This window comes from Schistocerca americana, chromosome 4 (genome assembly GCF_021461395.2).
Source record: "Schistocerca americana isolate TAMUIC-IGC-003095 chromosome 4, iqSchAmer2.1, whole genome shotgun sequence".
In the NCBI taxonomy this organism is placed as follows: domain Eukaryota; kingdom Metazoa; phylum Arthropoda; class Insecta; order Orthoptera; family Acrididae; genus Schistocerca; species Schistocerca americana.
The window spans coordinates 230,708,880-230,733,326 of record NC_060122.1 but is presented as its reverse complement, the minus strand read 5'-3'; positions in this window follow the sequence as shown (position 1 = coordinate 230,733,326).

Sequence of the window (24,447 nt, the reverse complement as noted above, 5' to 3'; positions counted from 1 at the left end):
TCCTCTTCTTGCGATTCTTGAACAGGGTATTCGCTATTACTAGCTGAAACTTGTTACAGAACTCAATTAGTCTTTCTCCTCTTTCATTCCTTGTCCCAAGCCCATATTATCTTGTAACCTCTTCTTCTACTCCTTCCCCTACAACTGGATTCCAGTCGCCCATGACTATTAGATGTTCGTCCCCCTTTACATACTGCATTTTTCAATATCCTCATACACTTTCTCTATCTGTTCATCTTCAGCTTGCGACGTCGGCATGTATACCTGAACTATCGTTGTCGGTGTTGGTCTGCTGTCGATTCTCATTAGAACAACCCGGTCACTGAACTGTTCACAGTAACACACCCTCTGCCCTACCTTCCTATTCATAACGAATCCTACACCTGTTATACCATTTTCTGCTGCTGTTGATAATACCCGATACTCATCTGACCATAAATCCTTGTCATCCTTCCACTGCACTTCTCTGACCCCTACTATATCTAGATTGAGCCTTTGCATTTCCCTTTTCAGATTTTCTAGTTTCCCCACCACGTTCAAGCTTCTGACATTCCACGCCCCGACTTCCATTTATCAGTGCTAAAACGCACGAGTACAGTGCGAAGCCGGGGTCTGGCAGTGGTAACCCTCCATTCCATAACTGAGGGGCAATGCACTTGGCAACGGATTGCCCGGTCCCACACGGCAGCAGTAATATCATCCAGAGAGCGGCTCGCCAGATGTAAAATATTTAGCTTCCAAATAGGGCGACCAAGATGTACCGGCTGCGGGACGTGCTTAGGAGTCATTGAAACAGCACAGTGGTCAGGTAAGTTGGTAGAGATTACATGAAACGACAAGAGTTGGCTAAATAGGGAAACAGACAAATAAAAACGGATAAAAACGGTCTAGTCGACTACTAGCAATCACCACTCGGAGAAGCACCCTCCACCAACACCTTCTCGGAGAGGCGAGATCGCAGGGAGGTGACTTCAAACTCTTCACCATCCTGAATCCGCCGGATTTTAAATTGTGCTACCGGTGCCGGCACCTTAACGACAACAGGGTATCACGGTATAAGTGTTTTTTTTTTATTTTTATAATTATATACTTTATGATTTTGGTTGGGGCGGCTTTAAATATTGTGGTCTAGCATAAGACTTTTAATTAACTTATACCACGATAACACTCGTACGGACACCGGCTGCCCCGAAGTACGCACGATTTCATATTTTTTAAACACAGCGCGCGACTCACCGCCTTCTAATAAATAGTTTGCGTGAGCGCTGCTATTTAGAAAAGAAAATATGCGCATTCTTACGCAAACTGTAATTATTAATATGGGTCTCAGGGGCTACTGGTTATTCATGTACCAAATTACACAAAGGTTAACTGAGATATTGCATACTGTAATGATTTTTAATCGTTCTTTTTCATTATTTGCAAGGCAAAACTTGAGAGAATCTCGTTTGCTGTTGGGCGGCCAAAATGAAATATACCTAACTCACTCAGTATTCTAAATATTAATAAACCAAATCTATTTTGACTCTTTTTAACTTTGAAATTAATGAAAGATCAAAAATGAGAAGTCTCTCGCATTTACATTTATGACATGATATTTTAATTGAATAATACAGTCAGCGTAATGGCCGACTAAATCCTGCTAGGGGAGATGAGCTCCCTGCACTAAGAAGTCCTGTAAAAACCTTGTTAATTATAATTAATGGTTGCGATCATGAGAGGTGACAGCTATGTCAATAATACACACTTTCTAATGACAATTTCTATTATATTTTTCAAAATACAGATAAAACTTACGTTAATTATCGGACAGCACTACAATGGCGGCCTACCGCTAGACGACACAAAAAAGGAGAGCTAGTCCAATCAAAGCATTGTCTCTCATCTTCATGGCCTGTGTTACACAGAGATTATACAAAAAATTTTCTTTTGTTAATTACATCGATATTTGTGTTTTGATAATAATAACTTATGTTCTTTACTATTTGTTATACATCGCGCACACGTACACAGTCTTGAAATAATTTATAATTCACACGTCTCATAACAAAAACTTCGTTTCCCTTTCTCCAAATGTCCATTTATGTGACGTACCGTCACAAGGGCCGCATCTGAACGTGCCGGTAACGATGGGAAGTCTCGCGGAATTTAGGACAGTGTCTCCCAAACGTCCTCTAAAGTCAAGAAGCGCTGACAGCAGATTTGTGGTAAGATCTTACGGGACCAAACTGCTGAGGTCATCGGTCCCTAACCTTACACACTACTTAATCTAACATAAAATAACTTACGCTAAGGACAATACACACACTCATGAACGAGGGAGGACTCGAACCTCCGACGGGGGCAGTCGCGCGGACCGTGACAAGACACCCCTGACCACGCAGCAGCAGATGTTGAAGACACTAATTCAGCTAATGTCAACGGACGATGTTTTTCATAGGACGACTTTAAAACAGTTAACATTTGTCAATCATTTATCATGCACTTTAATGTAATAAACTGAATTAATTATAGTTATTGTATAATTTCGTAGGTAATGAATTCCTTTATCTTTATTTTTGGAGGACAAAGATTTTAATCAGGTCAGATAAGTAGGGCCACTTTTCATATATCTAATTAACTCTTAACTTGAGAAATATTTTTGAACTTTCTCTTGAATGTCATGTGAGGCGGAATGCAACTATGCTCCGTCCACCCTCCCTAAATTGCTGTCCCTACAATTCTTTTACTGCCTGTTGCATTATCACCTTCTTTCTTTGTTGTCAGTATTATACAAAATGTGTTTGCAGGTCCGTGTCGGTTTGTCCGTGAATTGAGGAAGAAATTAGAAATAAAGATCAAGAAATAGAATAAAAGAGAAGAGACTATTTTGCAATAGCCAACGATCATAGTTCGGCTAGCAGAGGATCATTCAGAGGAAGAACTTCTGGATAAGTGTGATGGGCACCTTTCTGTTTCATCAATAAAATAGTTAGAGTGATACTTAAAATCAAATGTGCCCTGAGTCGATATTAAAAAAAAAAGTAGATTCCTGTACTGAATGTTAGTTCTGCGGACTTCCTTTTTACACCTATCGAGGCAATTTCTATGTGCAAGTTTAGAACTGAACTTCAGTTTTATGCGAAAATTTACTTGCTACAGAGGTACTTTAATTTTTCTGGATGTAAAATCCAGTTCCCAATAATTTCGTTTGTGCGTACTGTTTAAAAAATCGTACTAGTGATTTTGCGTGTTGATAACCAAAATGCGGGTGATTTATTTAGTGTATTAAAATCAGCAAGGAATGTTTAAATAACAATTAAACAATTATAAAAATAAATCTTACTAGTATTAGTTGAAAACAGTCTTGCTTGCAATTTTAGTTTTTTATTTATCAACTACGCGTTTCACCTTATTTAGGCATCTTCAGACTGATCTTAATTTGGTACTATTTAGGACGATGCTTTAGACAGTGTAGCTAAAGGTCATCGTCGAGTACATCAGGCCAATATCGCCTTCGTTAACCTTAGTAAATACTTTCTAGATTTACGTGGGTGGCTCCAAGACCTTAAAGTCAACCTGAAGATGCCTAAATGTGTTGAAACGCGTAGTATTAAATAGAAAAACTAAAATTGGAAACAAGACTGTTTTCAACTAATACTACTAAACACTGGTTTGCTGATTCACGCCACACATAGATTGGAAGAATTTCAATAAATCTTACGTAAATTAAATTAAAAATTTCAAATGATCTGCGCCTTGAAACTCGGTTTAGTACACATTAGACAAATGTCACCTCATGAGTTCAGGGTTAACACTGCAAGCCTCCTCAAAAGACGACCATTGCATACTCAGCAGAAAATTTTTAATGCATAATTATGGCGGTTTGAAAAATAAATTTCCAGCACTAGCGAACTTTGTAAATCAATGCCTAACAAGAATGAGATTTCACTCTGCAGCGGAGTGTGCGCTCATATGAAACTTCCTGGCAGATTAAAACTGTGTGCTGGGCCGAGACTCGAACTCGGGGCCTTTGCCTTTCGCGGGCAAGTGCTCCACCAATTGAGCTACCCAAGCAAGACTCACGACCCGCCCTCACAGCTTCAATTCTGCCAGTACCTCGTCTCCTACCTTCCAAACTTTACAGAAGCTCTTCTGCGAACCTTGCAGAACTAGCACTTCTGGAAGAAAGGATATTGCGGAGACATGGCTTAGCCACAGCCTAAGGGATGTTTCCAGAATGAGATATTCACTCTGCAGCGGAGTGTGCGCTGTTATGAAACTCCCTGGAAGATTAAAACTGTGTGCCGTCTGCTACGATGAAATGCAACGAACAATAACGAACAAAATAAGAAAAAAATAAATAAATAAAGTTGATAGAGTAATTGCCCGCGAAAGGCAAAGGTCCCGAGTTAGAGTCTCGGTCCGGCACACAGTTATTACTGCCAGGAAGTTTCAATGCCTAACAAATTCGAAACCCCCTTTAAGAAATGCTTCCTGCGCAAAATTAATGAATTTCCTATCTAAGATTTGAAGAGACGGATTTATTCCAAGGCGGGAGTACTGCGACACTCCTGTGACGTTACGTGAGACCTCCGACGAGAGCCAGCTTTGCAGGCAATCGGCATTAATTTCGCCCCCGCAGACGTGCCGCGACCGCGGCGAGCACCCTTCAGGGAGTTGGCAGAGCGCGCCGCAGAATGTGCAGCCGTGGGTCGGCAGCGCAGCGCGTGTGTTGCGCGCCGTGGCAAAGCGAAGGACGTCCCGCCGAGCCGCCGGCGCACCGCAGACGCTGAAACACCGCCGAACGCGGCCTCCGGCGCTGCGCCACGGCGGGCCAGTTAATTGAATTCGCTTTGTTTACCGAGCCTCGCTCACCTCGCCTCACCACACCCAGCAGCCAGGGGGGCGCCTCGCTACTCGGGTCTTACTGCCCTCTGCCACCCCTCCCCCCCCCCACCAAAAGCCCCCCCCCCACCACAACTCCCCACCTCCCCTCAAGCGCCCTTACCCCTCCTCTACCATATCCGCGGCTGTCCGACTGCTTTGTAGGCTTTAATTAACAGCTTCAATTTGTGCCATTAAACGGATGGAGCCAAAATCATTTAACGCGGATAATTAATTTTCCGGTATTTTTTTTTGCTAGGCGCTGCGGCATCGGGTAGTATATTACTAGAGCTTTGGAACGTAGGCCGCTAAATTAAGGCCCGCTGTGACCTCTAAACGAGATCGTTACGCGTCTCGACCCGCCGGTCCCGCCTTGCTGCCTAAGACTTCGGTCTTTTTCGCTACTTTAATTTGGGCGCTCATTAATTTTACGCGTGCTCGAAAATAAATACTGGCGGAAGAAACATTCCGTGATCCCTGCAGGCCTTGCCCTTAATAACGTCCGCTTTCGCTGCAACCTCGAATCTTTACGTAATTGTCGAAGATTTCAAATCAAGATTTACGATATGTGTGCAAAACCGTATATACAGTACTTGTTTCTTCTCGCGCTTTTTATTCAATGGTAATGCAGCTCAAATATCGCTGACGTATTTATCATTTTTTCCTTTATTGTTATTTGTTCAAATGTGTGTGAAATCTTATGGGACTTAACTGCTATGGTCATCAGTCCCTAAGCTTGCACGCGGCTTAACCTAAATTATCCTAAGGACAAACACTTACACCCTTGCCCGAGGGAGGACTCGAACCTCCGTCGGGATCAGCCGCACAGTCCATGACTACAGCGCCTTAGACAGCACGGCTAACCCTCGCGCCTATTGCTATTTCATTCCCCTCACCCCATATGGACGGGGAGTGGGTTGTCAGCGACACAATATTCCGCTCTCTAGCCAAGAGCGTTTCTAAACATAACAAAGATGAGAAAAAACCATGACGACTGATTTCCTGTTATAAATTGAAAAAAAATTCAAAGACATCTAAAAAATCGAAAATATGCTCATTTTAAAAATGCGTTACAGAATGAAGGAATTAGAAATTCTTCTGACAAGGGAACCTCCCCATCGCACCCCCCTCAGATTTAGTTATAAGTTGGCACAGTGGATAGGCCTTGAAAAACTAAACACAGATCAATCGAGAAAACAGGAAGAAGTTGTGTGGAACTATGAAAAAAATAAGCAAAATATACAAACGGAGTAGTCCATGCGCAAGATATGCAACATCAGGGATAATATGAGCAAAGGAGAGCCGTGGTCCCGTGGTTAGCATGAGCAGCTACGGAACGAGAGGTCCTTGGTTCAAGTCTTCCCCCGATTGTAAATTTTACTTTCTTTATTTTCGCAAAGCTATGATCTGTCCGTTCGTTGATTGACGTCTCTGTTCACTGTAATAAGTTTAGTGTCTGTGTTTTGCGACCGCACCGCAAAAACGTGCTATTAGTAGACGAAAGGACGTGCCTCTCCAATGGGAACCGAAAACATTTGATCGCAAGGTCATAGGTCAACCGATTCCTCCACAGGAAAACGCGTCTGATACATTCTATACGACACTGGTGACGGCATGTGCGTCACGGCATGTATGTTGTAGACCCGCCTAACTTGTACACTTGGTGAATGGGTAAAAAGATTCTTCTACCTTGCCCGATTTAGGTTTTCTTGTGGACGTGATAATCACTCCCAAAAAAGCGATGTAAACATAATAGACGGACAGATAATAGTTGTCTGAAAATAAAATATTATACTTTTCACTCGAGGGAAGACGTGAACAAACGACCTGTCGATCCACAGCTGCTCACGCTAACCACGGGACCACGGCGCTCCTGAGCTCAGACTCTCCTTGATGTTGCTTATCTTGCGCATGGACAACTCAGTTTGTATATTTTGCTTTTTTTTTTCATAGTGCATGGGGGCTTAATTAAATATAATGCAAATATTTTTAGTAGCTGTAAGTCCGATTACGCTGTTTCGTAAACGGTTGGCCCTGACTAGTATTATTACGCAATCTGACTGCATAGAACAACAACAAAGAATGAAATGAAGATTTTCGTTAATTCAATTAATTAAGTAAGTCCCCAGCAACTATAAAACCTACGAATCCAACAAAGCACAAGTGTAGTTGTTCTGTGTGTGGAAGTGTGATTCAACGTACACATCTGGCACGGTTCTTCTTCACTAAGACAAGAAATTTTAAATATCATTTATACTGAAGTAATTAAAAAAATAGAAATACTATAATTGCGTAAGGAAAGCAGAATTACACTCTAATACAAGAACACAAGCCAGATGCTTTGTTGACTGAACCTGTAATGCTGCATTATTTAAGACATTGAGATAATAAAAGAAAAGGAAAAATTTTTCTTTTACCTTCATATATTGACCAAAATCACTCTAATCATTACAATATATCTCCCCACCGACTCGTTACTATCACATCTCAACAAGAACTTTTCAGTATCACATCTCAGCAAGCACTGCCGACTACGAGTTCTCGACCAGCACTTTTCACTAGCACATCTCAAAAAGCACTCTCTGCTACGAGTTCTCGACAAGCACTGACTACTACCAGTTCTCCCCAAGCACTGCCAGTGGAGGCGGCTGAATAATACTCTTTGGCGCAATCTCTGGCGCAGTGGCTCAGTGTAGCCACCTTTCATATGCCCCTCCTCCACGGGCCAGAATTTGATGGTATTTTTGCCGGCATTGGTGGTGAAAATACCACCAAATTCGTCCACAAAATACAGACAAAAATAAAAGATAATGTTAATACGTAAATATCACATAATTAGATAAAATTTTGGCTTTGCACTGACCTTTCAATAACCTAATATATAAAATACAGTAAGCAATACAACTTCTTTTCATACATGTGACTTTACATAATAGTTCACACAATACACAAAAAATCAATTTATACAAATGTTCACATAAAATGCTTTCAATGATTAGTTCCAGCAGTAGCACCCAGCAATGGTCAACAGGTGCAGACACCAACAAGTGACATCATTTCAGTAGAAGCAGTCCATCAGTGGCACCCAGCAATGTTGAACAGGTGCAGACACCAACAAGTGACATCATTCAGCAGAAGCAGTTCCATTAGTGGCACCCAGCAATGTTGAACAGGTGCAGACTCCAACAAGTGACATTATGTCAGTAGAAGCAGTTCATTAGTGTCACCCAGTAATGTTGAGCAGGTGCAGACAGCAAGAAGTAACATCATTTCAATAGAAACAGTTCCAACAGTGGCACCCAGCAATGTTGAGTAGGTGCAGACAGCAAGAAGTAACATCATTTCAGTAGAAACAGTTCCAACAGTGGCACCCAGCAATGTTGAGTAGGTGCAGACAGCAAGAAGTAACATCATTTCAGTAGAAACAGTTCCAACAGTGGCACCCAGCAATGTTGAGTAGGTGCAGACACCAACAAGTGACATTATCTCAGTAGAAGCAGTTCATCAGTGGCACCTAGCAATGTTGAGCAGGTGCAGACAGCAACAAGTGACATTATTTCAGTAGAAGCAGTTCATCAGTGGCACCCAGTAATGTTGAACAGGTACACACAGCAACAAGTCACATTTCTCAGCAGAAGCAGTTCCATTAGTGGCACCCAGCAATGTTGAACAGGTGCAGACACCAACAACTGACATCATTTCAGTAGAAGCAGTCCATCAGTGGCACCCAGCATTGTTGAACAGGTGCAGACACCTACAAGTGACATTATTTCAGTAGAAGCAGTTCCATCTGTGGCACCCAGCAATGTTGAACAGGTGCAGACACCAACAAGTGACATTATGTCAGTAGAAGCAGTTCCATCAGTGACACCCAGCAATGTTGAGTAGGTGCACACAGCAATAAGTCACATTATTTCAGTAGAAGCAGTTCATCAGTGGCACCCAGCAAAGATGAGCAGGTCCAGAGAGCAGTCCATAATATTCACTATCACTGATCACACTGTTCAACAGGGTTTATAAGCAGAAATTAAACATGTCCTAGTGGCACCAATCATGTAGAAAAAGTACAAGTAACAGTCCATAATATTTACTATCACTGCTCACACAGTTCATCAGCAGAAATTAAACATTTCTAAGTGTCACACATCAATGTTGAACAAGTGCAGGTAACAGTTCATAATATTCACCATCACTAATCAGACAGTCAAGGCATGAAAAATAGTTTGAATGCACATACAAATGCTTTTACACACTAAACATATAAATTCTAATAAACACGCAAATGATATCAGATAATTGTCATATTAACTATTACAAATACACAAATACCAGTGTACCTATAATATTTATGGGTGTCAGTGCAAGCACTACATACAAATAAAATAATATTTAGGAGATAGGTGGGTAGGATTAGGAAAGGAAAACACACAAAACACACTCACTCATCTTTCATCCACATTAAGTACTACTGTGTAATTGAATAGGGTTAACTGTGTAAATGCAATTCTGTCAAAATTTGATGTTCATCTTGTGTATCAAGTAGTAGTGGCAGCAATGTATAACAGTCAATAATAGTTAGTCAACGTCATAGTCATCATGTCAAGGCCAATGTTTGCCAAGCCAGATCAAAATGTACGGTTGCTGAACAACTGTCAGTGTGCCAAGATATGCAAATACTTCCTCTCTCCAAAAAAAAAGTATATACTGCTTAGTGATTTAACAAAGTGTGTATGTAGACTACCTTCCTTCTACTTGAGTGCTCTAGTCTGCTATCTTCATCTTCCTTGTTCCATATAGACCACCAAAAAAAATATGCACCTCACTTACTTTACCTCTTATCCACCAAAACTCCAATAATCATCAGCATCACATAATCTCAATACTTCAATAATACCTCTTACGTCGATACATATAAACCTTATCATTAATAGCATTTACCTTACCTCTTGTCCACCAAAACTCCAATAATCATCAACTTCACACAATCTCAATAATACCTCAATAATACCTCTTCAATACGTCGATACATATAAACCTTATCGCCAATATCATTTCACTTCCATAACAACTCTTTCCTCTAGTCAGTCTCCTCGAACAAGTACAGATAAAATCTATAATGCAAACCTCATCATCCCATACAATCCGAAGACACATTGTCAACACACAACCTCTGTGTAATCCATCTGAGCCAGATATTCTACTCATTATGAATTATAAACAAAGAAATGCATACATGACCTCTAACAGACTTAGTTCGATTAACTCTCAGTAATTAAGTACGATTACGGAGTGTGAATGATCATAATATTTCACAGTGTGTACACCACTTCAAGAATTATGGCAAACAGAAGCAAACATGTGGAGTATTTCTTGTGTCAAGTGTCACTTCCTATTTCAATTGCTCACGAAAAATGCAGTGTAATAACCGTCAATGGTCTAAACCTAGTTTTGGTATGTCATGTCGTTAGCTTCCTTCCTATTAGCATACATTTATACAGCTTTCATAAAACCTCCAGCTCATGTGACTTCTATGAAGTTTCTTGTATTAATGTCGTTTATGTCGAATTATAGCAGTTCATTTTCCTATCTTAAAAATATAAGGCACTGAGCGTAAGCAAACCATGCAATAGCGAGTAAATATACCAGTAGAGAACAGAATGTCAACAAGTGGATGCAGCACAATTCTTACAACGAGCCTCTGCCAAGCGAACAATCTATAATTAATACAATAGTGTGACCTAAACTCTATGTTTGTACACAGTATATCAGCATTTCTATATACCAAATTAAAGTGTAGTTATGACAACAAAAAGAAATGTATAAATACGCAATCCATAAGCAAGGCAGCAAATATGTTATCTAACATAATAAACAGGTCATTAGCATCATATCAGCATAAGCAAATAATTTTTCATGTGTCATCTTAATAAGTAAACATGAAGGCGCAAGCAGATAAATCACAAAGTATAACTTACATACATAACCACAGTCAGCATAATTAATCAGGTTACAATTATAATTTAAATAAATAAGCACAGCAGGCACATAATAGAAAAATATGACGTCAGTGAAAAAGCAGTGCAGCCAAGCGATGCATAATATACACAAGTTACAACCCAGTTCATTAATAATCATTGTCAAAATCAGTTAACGTACGCAAGCACGTCGCTTCACAAGTAATTTCATAGAACATGAAATTTAGCACAAAGTATGAATCACGTAATCGCAAGCAGCAAATTACGTCTAAAGTACGTACCTAAGTGGAAATATGTTACCTGAAAAATGAACTCAATTAATAGTTACCTTTTTTTAGTTTATTAGTTTTTTCTTCAAAATTACATTCTTCCTGAAAATTTCTCGATAGCAAGTCGTCTTAACGTCGGACACGCACAGAATTCACCTGAAGTTCTTAAATATTTTATAGAACCGTATCCTGAAAAATACTGAACGTTAATAACATAATTCATCAAGTCACTATAGCTTTAAACTGAATTTAGTCGGAGAAATTAGACTGTGTATTTGTTTACAGCTGTCAGTGCATTCGCACTGAGCGCTCGATCAGCTGTAGGCGCGTGACGTAGGAAGCAATTGTTTGCGGTCAACGACTGCTTGTGCGGCGCGCAGACTTGACTGTTACTTTGAGGATATGCCGCCGCCAAAACACAGTGCGGTATCTTTGTATTCTCTGCATGTTTACGTAGACTGTTGGTTTCTCTAAAGTATGTCATTCCACAAAAATTATTCAAAAGTATATCATTCCACAAAAATTTTAACGTTAGATATATGATGTATTCCCTTAGAGCGTCGTGATTTAAGAGTTTCTACTTCGACAGTGTTATCATGAATAATTTTGCGAATTCTATATGGACCGTTATAAAGCAGAAAAAATTTACGACACAAGCCCTTTCCTTTGTGAGACAAACGATGAGACTTAATTAACACCTTTTGGCCAACTGAAAAAGTTTTTAAACGACCAGGACGCTTAGCTGATTTCCCTCTTCTAGCAGCCGCAGACACAATATTTTGCAGAGCCAGGTTCACAACTTCAGAATGCCGCAGTTTCCGTGAAGGCGGAAAAGGAACGATTTCAGATATCCGATTTGTCGGTGCTTTGTTTTTTAATATCAGTATAGGCGGTAAAGAAGTTGAATCATTAGAAAGTTCATTCAGAATGTTTTGAAAAAATATGAAGATACTGATCCCACGTTCTGTGATTCTGATGACAATAAAGTCGACACAATTTATTGATTTCCTTCATCCATCTCTCTGAAGCGTTAGATTGAGGGTGAAAAAGTGAAATGAAAATTGGTTTAATTTTACGACGCCGTAGAGTACGAAGCCAAATTTTAGAACGAAACTGTGATCCATTATCTGATATAACCTTATCAGCATGACCAACTTCTTTAAGAAAATGTTTGATGAAAGCGTTAGATACTGAACGAGCTGTTGCTTTGCGTAAAGGTGTAAAACACACATATTTTGATGTCAACTCCACTGCTACGAAAATGCATGCAAAACAAATCGACTGCAGCCATGTCCTTTAGTATCGCTGGAATGATAGGAAACAACGGTGCTCTGTGAGAAATTGTTGGCGGCTTAGCCTTTTGACATAATTTGCATTTGGCCAGAACAGATCGAATACGTTTTTTCCATATTACTGAAGTAGCAATTTTCCCGTAATTTATGAAAGCATCAGGAATACAAATTAACCAAACAGAGTTGTCGACCGATTTTCGTTTAAAAAGAATGTCATTGCGAACTAAATAATGCTGTCTAATCGCTACGCTTTCCTTTCTCCTCCACTTCTCCTTAATGTCCTTCCAGATTGGATCCTTATTTTGCTCCTTAGCGATGTCCTGGAGCGAAGACGAAATAAAGTTCTCAAACGCAACACCTTGAATATACATCAAACAATAATTGTTTTCTTTGCAGTCCTCTTCAGCACTTTGTTTCAAACCCATAGGTGCACGTGATAAGGCATCGGCAACAATGTTTGAAGAACCCTGTATGTAAACAATACTAAAGTCAAATTCCTGTAGATACAACGCCCATCGTGACAATCTGCCATGAGTTAATTTTGTCGACATAAGAAATTCCAGAGCTCGATGATCGGTGTAATCCTTAGTATGTCTGCCAAACAAAAATGTGCGAAATTTTGTGAAAGCCCAAACAACCGCCAAAGCTTCAAGTTCCGTAATCGAATAATTCTTTTCTGATTTAGAGAGGACACGACTTCCAAATGCAATAGTTTTCTGTACTACAACGCCATCTTCTTCTATCTCTTGAAATAAGTGTGCACCTAGGCCTTTGTATGATGAGTCCGTCGCCAAACAAAAATCTTTAGATAAATCCGGATGTGAAAGAAGCGGAGCAGCAACTAAAGCATCACGAAGCTGTTCAAATTCTGACTGAGTTTCCTCATCCCAACACCAATTAGATTTCTTTCCAGATAGTTCACATAAACGAGGTGTGGCCAAATTGTCCAATCTAACAAAGCGTCTAAGAAAATTACAGACACCAAGGAAACTACGAACATCACGTTTTGTGGTAGGAACAGCATAATTACGAATAGCATCTAGTTTCTCTGGATCAGGAAGAATACCTTCTGTAGAAATAATGTGACCGAGAAATTTCAACTGAGAACGACCAAATTCAGATTTTTCCAACTTCACTGTAATGCCAACTCTTGCAAAAATACGTAATAATGAATCCAAAATTTTGTTGTGCTCACTCCAAGAATGTTTAGCAATAAGAATGTCGGCAACATATGAAGTAATATTGTCACGACGATAAACAGGTAAAATTTCGTTTAAGCTACGAATGAATGCTGCTGAAGGTACAGTAAGTCCAAACGGTAATTTCCGAAATCACATTTAGGTAAAATAGTCATATCCGGTTAATGTTTACTTACTCTCTAGATAGATTGATAGTAGAAGAATTGTTTTGACAGATGCAAAGAATAGTAAAAGAGTAGGCAGCGGTACAGAAAACTAAAAGGGAAATAGCACCACTACAGCTCGGGGCCCTATGCACGCTACGGCACATATTCACTTAGAGTAGTGAATCCCCTGAGGACTTAATAGCCGCACATAATTTTTAGTTTGTGACTTAGTGGCAAATTTGGCGGAAGTGCGTACGTAAATTGATCTAACCATGCACATGGATGTATGTTATTCTTAGAATTGCGAAAGATCTTAAATTTCCGAACAGTCAAAAAATGTTTATAGTCAAAGTTTTCGCCTCGTGGCGACAAAGACCTACCGCGTCTGTCCCAGTCACAATGACGATTATTGTTAAATTCACGCGCAGGGCGCTCTCTTGTTGCATCCCGTACACGAAACAAATTACTTTCTTCAAAGCCCTCTGGTATCTGTGATTCTAAATTTCTTCTGCTATCTTTTCCTACGATTTCGCCTTCAATTTGCTTGACTTGCTTTCGTAATGCCTCAACTTCCCTTTTAACGCATTCATTAAATTTTCCCTGATTTTCAACATGCTTATTTATGTTCTGATACTCTTCGGTTTCTGCAAATGGCAATGGTGCTGTATCATCTGAATCTCTGTCCCCATGTAAACTAAGATTTGTCAATTTATCTGAAATCTCTTCAACTCTTTCCGATAAGTCACCTAATTGTTCTTTCTGTTTATTTACGTCTTCCGTAAGTGTCGCGACTCGGGTTTCAGTATTGACACATTTGGTAGTTAACTGTTCATATTGTTGTGTTAGGTTATTTAATCTGTCACTTGGTATGGATTCCTCGATTCTCACAAATATTTCTTCCTTATCGTGTGCACGTTGTAAATTTAACTCTGAAAATTTCTGTACTATCACGCGATCTCTTTCCTCCTGTTCTCTATCCTGTTCCTTTTGTCTCATTTCTACTGCAATTAATCTATTATTGTGAGAATTCAAAATCGGTTGTACTTCTTCTCTGATTTCTTTCTTTAATTCATCTTTTATATTTTTGAAACATGTCCCTATTCGTGAGTCTAACCGTGTTTCCATTGTTCCCATCTCAGTTTTAATTGTCCCTATCTCTGTTTTTAATTCAGATCGTAACTGTGATCCCAGTGAGCTTAACCGTGTTTCCATTTATGAGTCTAACCGAGATCCCAAATTTAATATTGCACTCATCAACTGCTCCATGTTAACTGTTTCAAAATTCTTTTCGCCCTTAACATTTCCCGCAAAACCAGTTTCCTTCGTCATAGCTGTAAAGCTATCTGTGTTCGATACTATTCCAGAATCTTCTGTCGTTAATCTCGTATTCTGTGAATTTTCTGATTGAGAAAAATTTTGAAATGGTTCCGGACTATCTTCCCGACTTATTAAATTGTTTTCCACTGCATTATTCATGATACTGTTTTCCTCTGTTGGCGAGTTCGCCATGTTAACAATTTCGTCATTCTCACTATCCATCATTTTTGCCTTTTTCATTGATCGCGTAATCATTTACAAAACATACAAAACTCGTCACTGTACGAAAATTACACACAATGACTCTTTATCTCCAACAATACCATTTACACGAAATGTTTCCCTCAAACACGATTAATCAAACAATTGAAATAATTGCCCTAAATTGTCAAACGCGTATACAAGACAATAAAATTAAATTCTGAAAAAAATACCATTAGAATAATGACAATTACCAAATCTACACATGCAAAATAGACTACAATTACTAAACTACAAATTACTGCAACAATACTGCTGTCTACTATTTTTACAATCAGAAGAATTCCAAGGGACGATCCGAAGCAGCGGTCGCCACGTGCATGGGGGCTTAATTAAATATAATGCAAATATTTTTAGTAGCTGTAAGTCCGATTACGCTGTTTCGTAAACGGTTGGCTCTGACTAGTATTATTACGCAATCTGACTGCATAGAACAACAACAAAGAATGAAATGAAGATTTTCGTTAATTCAATTAATTAAGTAAGTCCCCAGCAACTATAAAACCTACGAATCCAACAAAGCACAAGTATAGCTGTCCTGTGTGTGGAAGTGTGATTCAACGTACACATCTGGCACGGTTCTTCTTCACTAAGACAAGAAATTTTAAATATCATTTATACTGAAGTAATTTAAAAAAATAGAAATACTATAATTGCGTAAGGAAAGCAGAATTACACTCTAATACAAGAACACAAGCCAGATGCTTTGTTGACTGAACCTGTAACGCTGCATTATTTAAGACATTGAGATAATAAAAAGAAAAGGAAAAATTTTTTTCTTTTACCTTCATATATTGACCAAAATCACTCTAATCATTACAATATATCTCCACACCGACTCGTTACTATCCCATCTCAACAAGAACTTTTCAGTATCACATCTCAGCAAGCACTGCCTACTACGAGTTCTCGACCAGCACTTTTCACTAGCACATCTCAACAAGCACTCTCTGCTACGAGTTCTCAACAAGCACTGACTACTACCAGTTCTCCCCAAGCACTGCCAGTGGAGGCAGTTTTCAAGGCCTATTCACTGTGCCAACTTATAACTAAATCTGAGGGGGGTGCGATGGGGAGGCTCCCTTATGAGATAAAACACTGGAGCACTGCACTTTCACTTAAAATCTCAATGATATGTACTGGGAGGAAAGGATTTTGGCAGAAGAAGATATGTTTCATGGGTTTGAGGGGTAAGAAAACTATGAAAATGAAGGTGGTGTCAGGATGGGTGGCTGAAAGACAGAAGGTGGGAAGTATACAGAGTGAGGTGGATTTTGGTATGTGGGTAGGCTAGCGTTAAAAAGAGGAAAAGAGTGGTGATGGATGGGAAGGGAGAGGGAGAGGAAAAGGGAAGTCCTAATGCGATAAGTGATATGCGAGGAAGATTTGAGTTGGTAGGAGGGACGAACATCGGGGCAGATCTCATTGTCTGAGCCAGGGATTTGGTTGATGTTTCAGTGGGATAGGATAGAAGTGCGTGGTGGTGTAGGGACAGTGGGGCGTAGTTGTATAGGTGCGACAGCATACCAGGGTTGGTGTTCAGAGGGAAGACAATTGGGTTATTGGAATCTAGTTTACGTTTGGTATTGAGATGTAGTGGTGTTCGATGTAGGTGAGGAGGTTTGGGAATTTGATGAGATGGTAAAGGATCCATGTGGGAGAAGGTAAAAGGATGTAGAAAGATACCTGTACAAAGGTTAACCGACGATTCTATTAAATATATAAAATTATCTGAATTCATTTTAACAAACATTACTATTAAAGTAATGCCAATAGTTACAGGAAAAACAAAATAATTTTTGAGCCACAAATTTTCCTGCCGTTTGATTACCTACCAAACGTTACTACACGCAGAAAAACATGGTAAACAAAATACTGCAGTCACAGCTATGTCCGCCTTAAGCACCAATCCTTCACCATCAACCCACGTATGTCACAATCAACTACACCTTCTCCTACGTGTTTCACCCCATTGCAGGTGTGCAACAACGCTCTGACGCTTCAACCCTGCTTTACGTCCTCCACATCACAGACAGTACCATACTGCAACCTCCTGCTTACCTATTGCAATACACAGAAAAGTGAGGCACTATCTTTTCTCGCACCACTCGGCGTTGCTATCTTCAAGATTTTCATCTCTCCATCTACAGCCAAACCTTTTCTCTAGACTAACACAGAAAAGTATTTAGGACTAACTTCTGCAGAAAACAAATGGAGTGCACGTCTCGTTACCGTCAAACACAAAGCCTGAATCCGACGAAACCTATCGAAGGTCTACACCCTTCTATCATGTCCTCATCTGGAAATCCCTAATTCGCCGCATCCTCACCTACGCCAATGTTGACTGGGCTCTCTCCCCACAGAATTCTACAAGCCATTTGAAATTCTCGAAAGACATGCACACCACATCGCCTTCCATACCTGTCTACCTGCCCGATTACGAGATCTGACATTCCACGCTCCGATCCGTAGAACGCTAGTTTTCTTTCTCCTGATAACGATGTCCTCCTGATTAGTCCCAGCCTGGAGATCCGAATGGGGAACTATTTTAACGATACAGTAAAGCTGCATGCCCTCGGGAAAAATTACGGCTGTAGTTTCCCCTTTCTTTCAGCCGTTCGCAGTACCAGCACAGTGTTACAAGGCCAGGTCAGTCAATCATCCATACTGTTGCCTCTGCAACTAAAGAATGGCTGCTTCCCCTTTTCAGGAACCACACGTTTGTCTGGCCTCTCAACAGATACCCCTCCGTTGTGGTTGCACCTACGGCACGGCTATCTGTATCGCTGAGACACGCAAGCCTCCCCACCAACGGCGAGGTCCACGGTTCACGGGGGGCAGAAATAAAATATACATTAAATACAAGGGGTGTTCTATGAGTAATGCACCAATTTTTTTGAAAGCAGGTTGGTTTTATTCAGGATTGCAATGTACCACATTATTCTCCACTCTTTTGGTTACAAAATACTATTTTTGAACACAATCTCCGTTCAATATTGCGACCTTACGCCACATTACCGAGAGTTCCTGTGTGCTTCCACGGTACCATACTACTGGTAGAGTCAACGTCTTGATGCATCAATAGTCTATATGTTACTTCCTGTGGAATGCATTTTTCATTGGGCCAAACAGATCAGAAGGTGCGAGATCGAGGCTATAGAGTGGTTGAGGAGCAACAGTTGAATAATGTCTTGTGAGCTCGCCAAGGATGCGCAGACTCGTGTGAGGCCGTGCGTTGTCATGGGCACAGAGAAGTAGTTTGCATTTTTGTGGCGACGAACACATTAAAGTCGTTCCTTCGCTTTCCTGAGGGAAACACAATGCACTTCAGAATTGATGGTTGCTCCATAAAGGACGACATCGAAAAAAATAAACCCTTCAGAGTCCCAGATGTGAGTGACTTGACCGGCTGAGGGTGCGGCTTTGAACGTTTTCTTCGGAGGAGAGGTGGTGCGGTGCTACACCATGAATTTCCGTTTTGTTTCTGGTTCAAAGTGATGAATGATTTTTCATCGCCTGTGTCGATGTTCTTCAGAAACTCATCACCATTAGCCACGTAAGGTGCAAGAAATTCCGCACAGATGGTCCTTCGTTAATCTTTATGCCCTTCTGTTAGGCTGCGAGGAATCCAGTGAGGCCGAGCAGGGTAGCCGCGCGGTCCTAGGTAGGCCTTGCCACGGTTCGCTTTGCTCCCCCCGGCGGAGGTTCGAGTCCTCCCTCTGGCATAGGTGTGTGTGTTTTCCTTAGTGTAAGTTAGTTTAAGTTCTTTTAAGTAATGTGTAAGCATAGGGACCGATGACCTCAGCAGTTTGGTTCCATAGGGACTTACCACAAATTTCCAAATTTTGTCCAATCAAGTGGGCACACACCTTTGAGTAACCCAAGTTGTGAGTGAGTGCATCAGCACTACCAACGAAGTTGTGCAGCGAGGTGTTTGTGAAGCATCAGTCACCTCGAAAGAGAGTGTCTGCACGTTCCACAGCTGTGTGCGGGCGGCTGGCGCGGTGCTGGCTCGCGGGAGGTTCAAAATGGCTTCTGAGCACTATGGGACTTAACATCTGAGGTCATCAGTCCCCTAGAACTTAGAGCTACTTAAACCTAAGTAACCTAAGGACATCACACACATCCATGCCCGAGGCAGGATTCGAACCTGCGTCTGTAGTGGTCGCGCGGTTCCAGACTGAAGCGCGGGAGGTTGGACAGGTTTGTGCGACCTTATTTAGATGGTGACAGACGCTTCGCCCAACGGCTCACTGTGCTTTTATTCACTGCCAAGTATCGGAAAACATTTTGTAAGCGCCTATGAAGACCTGCGAAGCTCTGGTTTTCCTCTAAAAGAAACTCTGAGTGCTCTCTCCTTGGAATGCATTTCCGTTACAGATATGTTTTGAAGGCTACATATACAGCAGTCATCTTTTGGAACTACATGAAACTGTAGGGTCTGAAGCCGGACTATTCCACTATGTCCCACAACAAAATTCGCATTTTTTTTTTTCAAATGAAGAGAAGAATATGTGTTGCATGGCTTACTGAATGCCCCTGGTGAATAATACACAAAGAGCAGTAAATTGTGGCAATGGAAGGTGTATTTACAAAATAAATACTGTATCAGTTGCGGACCAACATATATAAGATGACAGAGAAGATCAGGAAAATTTTAAGATCCCAAGTTTCATTACTGTAGGGGAACTTTATGGGGGTGCTTTGATAGGGACCATCGAGGGTATACAAGTACCACCGTGGCTATTTGTCGAATGCTTCTCGGACTGACGACAGTGACTAACAGAAGTATTCAAAGTACTTAATTGGGAGATACCGACATCACGTAAGGAGCTTCTTAGAAAACTTAAAAAGAGGTAATTCAGAGCAGATAATACAGAGACTCTTCAGCCCCCTCTTTACCTAACAGCTCGCCGCACAGAGACAGTCATTATTCTCACGCAACAAGTGTGAATGGAACGCAAGAGAATCGTAATACAGGGTGTTTGTATTAACTTGAGGCTACTAAATATATCGAAAACTAAGCATCGTACGAAAAAATTAAACTAGGTGAAAAGTTAACATCAGTAAAGGGGACTTCTGACTATAGCTGGCTAGCTCCTAACCACCCCTCCTGCATGGACGGGGTCAACCTTGTATTTTCAAATAGGCACCCCATTTTTATTGAATATTCGGATTCTACGCCAAAAAATATACACGGTTTACTCGAACCATTATTTCCCATTCGTGGTAGATGGCGCTGCAATCGATAAATATCAAGTAAGTCTGTTTTTGCAATTGAAAACAGGGACATTTGAGTCTACATTTCATTTACGATGTAAATCTAAATTTTTGACCTCTAACAATTATTATTTATGAGGTGCATTCAAGTTCTAAGGCCTCCGATTTTTTTTCTCCGGACTGGAAAGAGATAGAAACATGCGCATTGTTTTAAAATGAGGCCGCGTTCATTGTCAATACGTCCCAGTGATGGCAGCACTGTATGGCAGATGGAATTTTACCGCCAGCGGCGAGAGTGAGAACTGTTTTAAATGCTTAAAATGGCGGCGTTTTCCTAACTTGAACAGCGTGTAATCATTCGTTTTCTGAATTTGCGTGGTGTGAAACCAATTGAAATTCATCGACAGTTGAAGGAGACATGTGGTGATGGAGTTATGGATGTGTCGAAAGTGCGTTCGTGGGTGCGACAGTTTAATGAAGGCAGAACATCGTGTGACAACAAACCGAAACAACCTCGGGCTCGCACAAGCCGGTCTGACGACATGATCGAGAAAGTGGAGAGAATTGTTTTGGGGGATCGCCGAATGACTGTTGAACAGACCGCTTCCAGAATTTGCATTTCTGTGGGTTCTGTGCACACAATCCTGCATGACGACCTGAAAATGCGAAATGTGTCATCCAGGTGGGTGCCACGAATGCTGACGGACAACCACATGGCTGCCCGCGTAGCATGTTGCCAAGCAATGTTGACGCACAACAACAGCACGAATGGGACTTTCTTTTCGTCGGTTGTGACAATGGATGAGACGTGGATGCCATTTTTCCATCCAGAAACAAAGCACCAGTCAGCTCAATGGAAGCACACAGATTCGCCGCCACCAAAAAAATTACGGGTAACCGCCAGTGCTGAAAAAATGATGGTGTCCATGTTCTGGGACAGCGAGGGAGTAATCCTTACCCATTGCGTTCCAAAGGGCACTACGGTAACAGGTGCATCCTACGAAAATGTTTTGAAGAACAAATTCCTTCCTGCACAGCAACAAAAACGTCCAGGAAGGGCTGCGCGTGTGCTGTTTCAACAAGACAACGCACCCGCACATCGAGCTAACGTTACGCAACAGCTCCCTACTCACCTGACCTGGCTCCTAGTGACTTTTGGCTTTCTCTAACAATGAAAGACACTCTCCGTGGCCGTATATTCACCAGCCGTGCTGCTATTGCGTCAGCGATTTTCCAGTGGTCAAAACAGACTTCTAAAGAAGCCTACGCCGCTGCCATGGAATCATGGCGTCAGCGTTGTGAAAAATGTGTACGTCTGCAGGGCGATTACGTCGAGAAGTAACGCCAGTTTCATCGATTTCGGGAGAGTAGTTAATTAGAAAAAAAATCGGAGGCCTTAGAACTTGAATGTACCTCGTATTAGAACTTTACTTCGATTTTGCAAATTTGATTCTACAGTACGACATGGTTAGCCATTTCACGTTAGAAACTAGGTTTAGCTGGATCCAGGAACAACGACGTGACGTAATAGCATTTTGTTCCCATTGGGATGCTTGATATCGGTGAGTCCCCTTGCATCTCAGCTTTGGGCTACTTGATTCCGGTGAGCGTGTGTGTATCAATGGCATCTGCGCCTGTCTCTACCATATCATGGACTTTTACCCTATTACATTGGTTGTGGTTTGTATTCCGCCGTTATCCGTACAGCGACCAGCGTGAGAGTTACGGTGGTTGGTTGAACACACCGAAGTCACCCTGACGGCGCGATTCGAGGGCGGCCACCGAAATCAAGCACTCCAATGTTTTTGGGCTCACTTCAACCCCATTACTGAGTAGAAAACTACGTTACCATACAAGTAGCTTATTTGCCAGAAATTACAATTTATACCCAAATTCTTTATATTTTACAATCAGATTTGCAACACTCAAGTAACGTTTAACACCAATATCAACTGATAGATCGAAGACTTAAATTTATATCGTAAATTAAATGTAGAATGTTATACGTCGGTTTTTATTTGCAAAAATAGGCACACTTGACGTTTCTCGATTACAACACCATCTACCACGAATTGAAAACAATGGTCTGAGAACACAATACGTATTTTTTGCCGTACGTACGTCATTATTTATACTGGGATATAAAATAAAAATTGGGGCGTTCTCATTTGAAAATACGAAGCTGACTCCGCCCACTCAAGTGGGCTGGTTAGGACGTGGCCAGTTGTAACACAGAGCCCCTTTGCTAATATTAACTCTTCATGTTGAAGAATTTTTGGTGTTATTCATAATTTTGAAGATATTTAGTTGTCTCAAGTTAAAAGAAGAACACCCTGTATATGGTTCTATAAAAAGTTCACACTGCATCACACTTTGATTCGAACAGTTTTAGCTGCAACTGAAGATGCGGTGTTTACAGTAGTGAAAATTCTTATGTTTAGTAAAGCAAATGAGATGGCCAGTCCTAAACCTGCATATAACTACCTATACTTAACGGTTCTTCACTCTTCGATACATGTTTCTACGCACAACACAGTAACACAAGTGAATCAACAGCACTTTGCTGTTACATAATAGAGTTCAGTCGTCAGTTGCATAATTGGCATGTTTATTTCACTTCACCACATCCAGCATCTTCAGAATCATACAAAATTTGGGATATTATAAATCACAAGAACTTGGTCATACAAGTAGGTTAAGTATGAGGAGTATACTACAAACCGTTACTTAATTTTGATTTAGTAGTAGTCAATATCTTCTTCACAGAAGCATAATGGCACGAAATGGTTCAAATGGCTCTAAGCACTATGGGACTTAACATCAGAGGTCATCAGTACCCTAGACTTAGAACTACTTAAACCTAACTAAGGACATCACACACATCCATGCCCGAGGCAGGATTCGAACCTGCGACCGTAGCAGCAGCGCGGTGCCGCATTGAAGCGCCTAGAACCGATCGGCCACAGCACCATGAAATGTCGAATAATGTATATATTGTAGGTGATAATTATAAACAGATTGATAACACTGGTTTAGCGTCAAAATCTAAATTCTTATATATTTAAGAGTGAAATAAATGAATAGGATGTTTAAAACGTTTACTTTGGTCTCACTCACTGGAGGAAACAGGAATTAAATACATGATACGACTAAATTTTGCAATGTTAGTAAGTTGTTTATTGTTAAAGTAAAGGCTGTCAACACTGAGTACACCATACTAAATTCTTGGATGAGCCAATTTGTTTACACAATGTCCTTTGTTGTGCTTAGCAAACTTGCTGCTCTTCTTTTTCAGTAATCTTCTGTGTTTCAAGTTAAATTTTCACAGGTAAATAAAAAATGAAGTGCAAACCTTTATTTATCTTCGTGGGTGCAAAAGACATATTCATAACCTAGATTTTCTTAACCAAATTTATTTTGTTTACATTTTAGATTAATTCAGTTATAAGACACCATGTAAATGTGGTAACAGTGAGAAGCGGCAAGCTTTCCTTGTCCTGCTTCCCCTAATTTTTGATCATTCTGATATGCAAATCCAATTAATAGTCAAGAAGAACCAATGCGCAAAGAAGTGGGATACGCAAGTACTAAGGAACAAAGAGATACGCTTGAAGTTCTCTGGGGCTATAGATGCTGCAATAAGGATTAGCTCACTAGGAAATTCAGCTGAAGGGGAATCAATATCTCAAAAAAAAGGCATACACAGAAGTAGGAAAGAAAAACATCGGTGCAATGGAGGTGACTTCCAATAATCCAGAAGAACTGTCACGAAACTCAGCATAGAAAAAAGTCAAAACAACCTTCGGTGAAATTAAAAGTAAGAGGAGCAAAATTAAGGATGCAATGAAAATTCCGCTATTAAATTTCAGAGGAGAGAGCGGAGAGGTGGGAAAAGTACATTG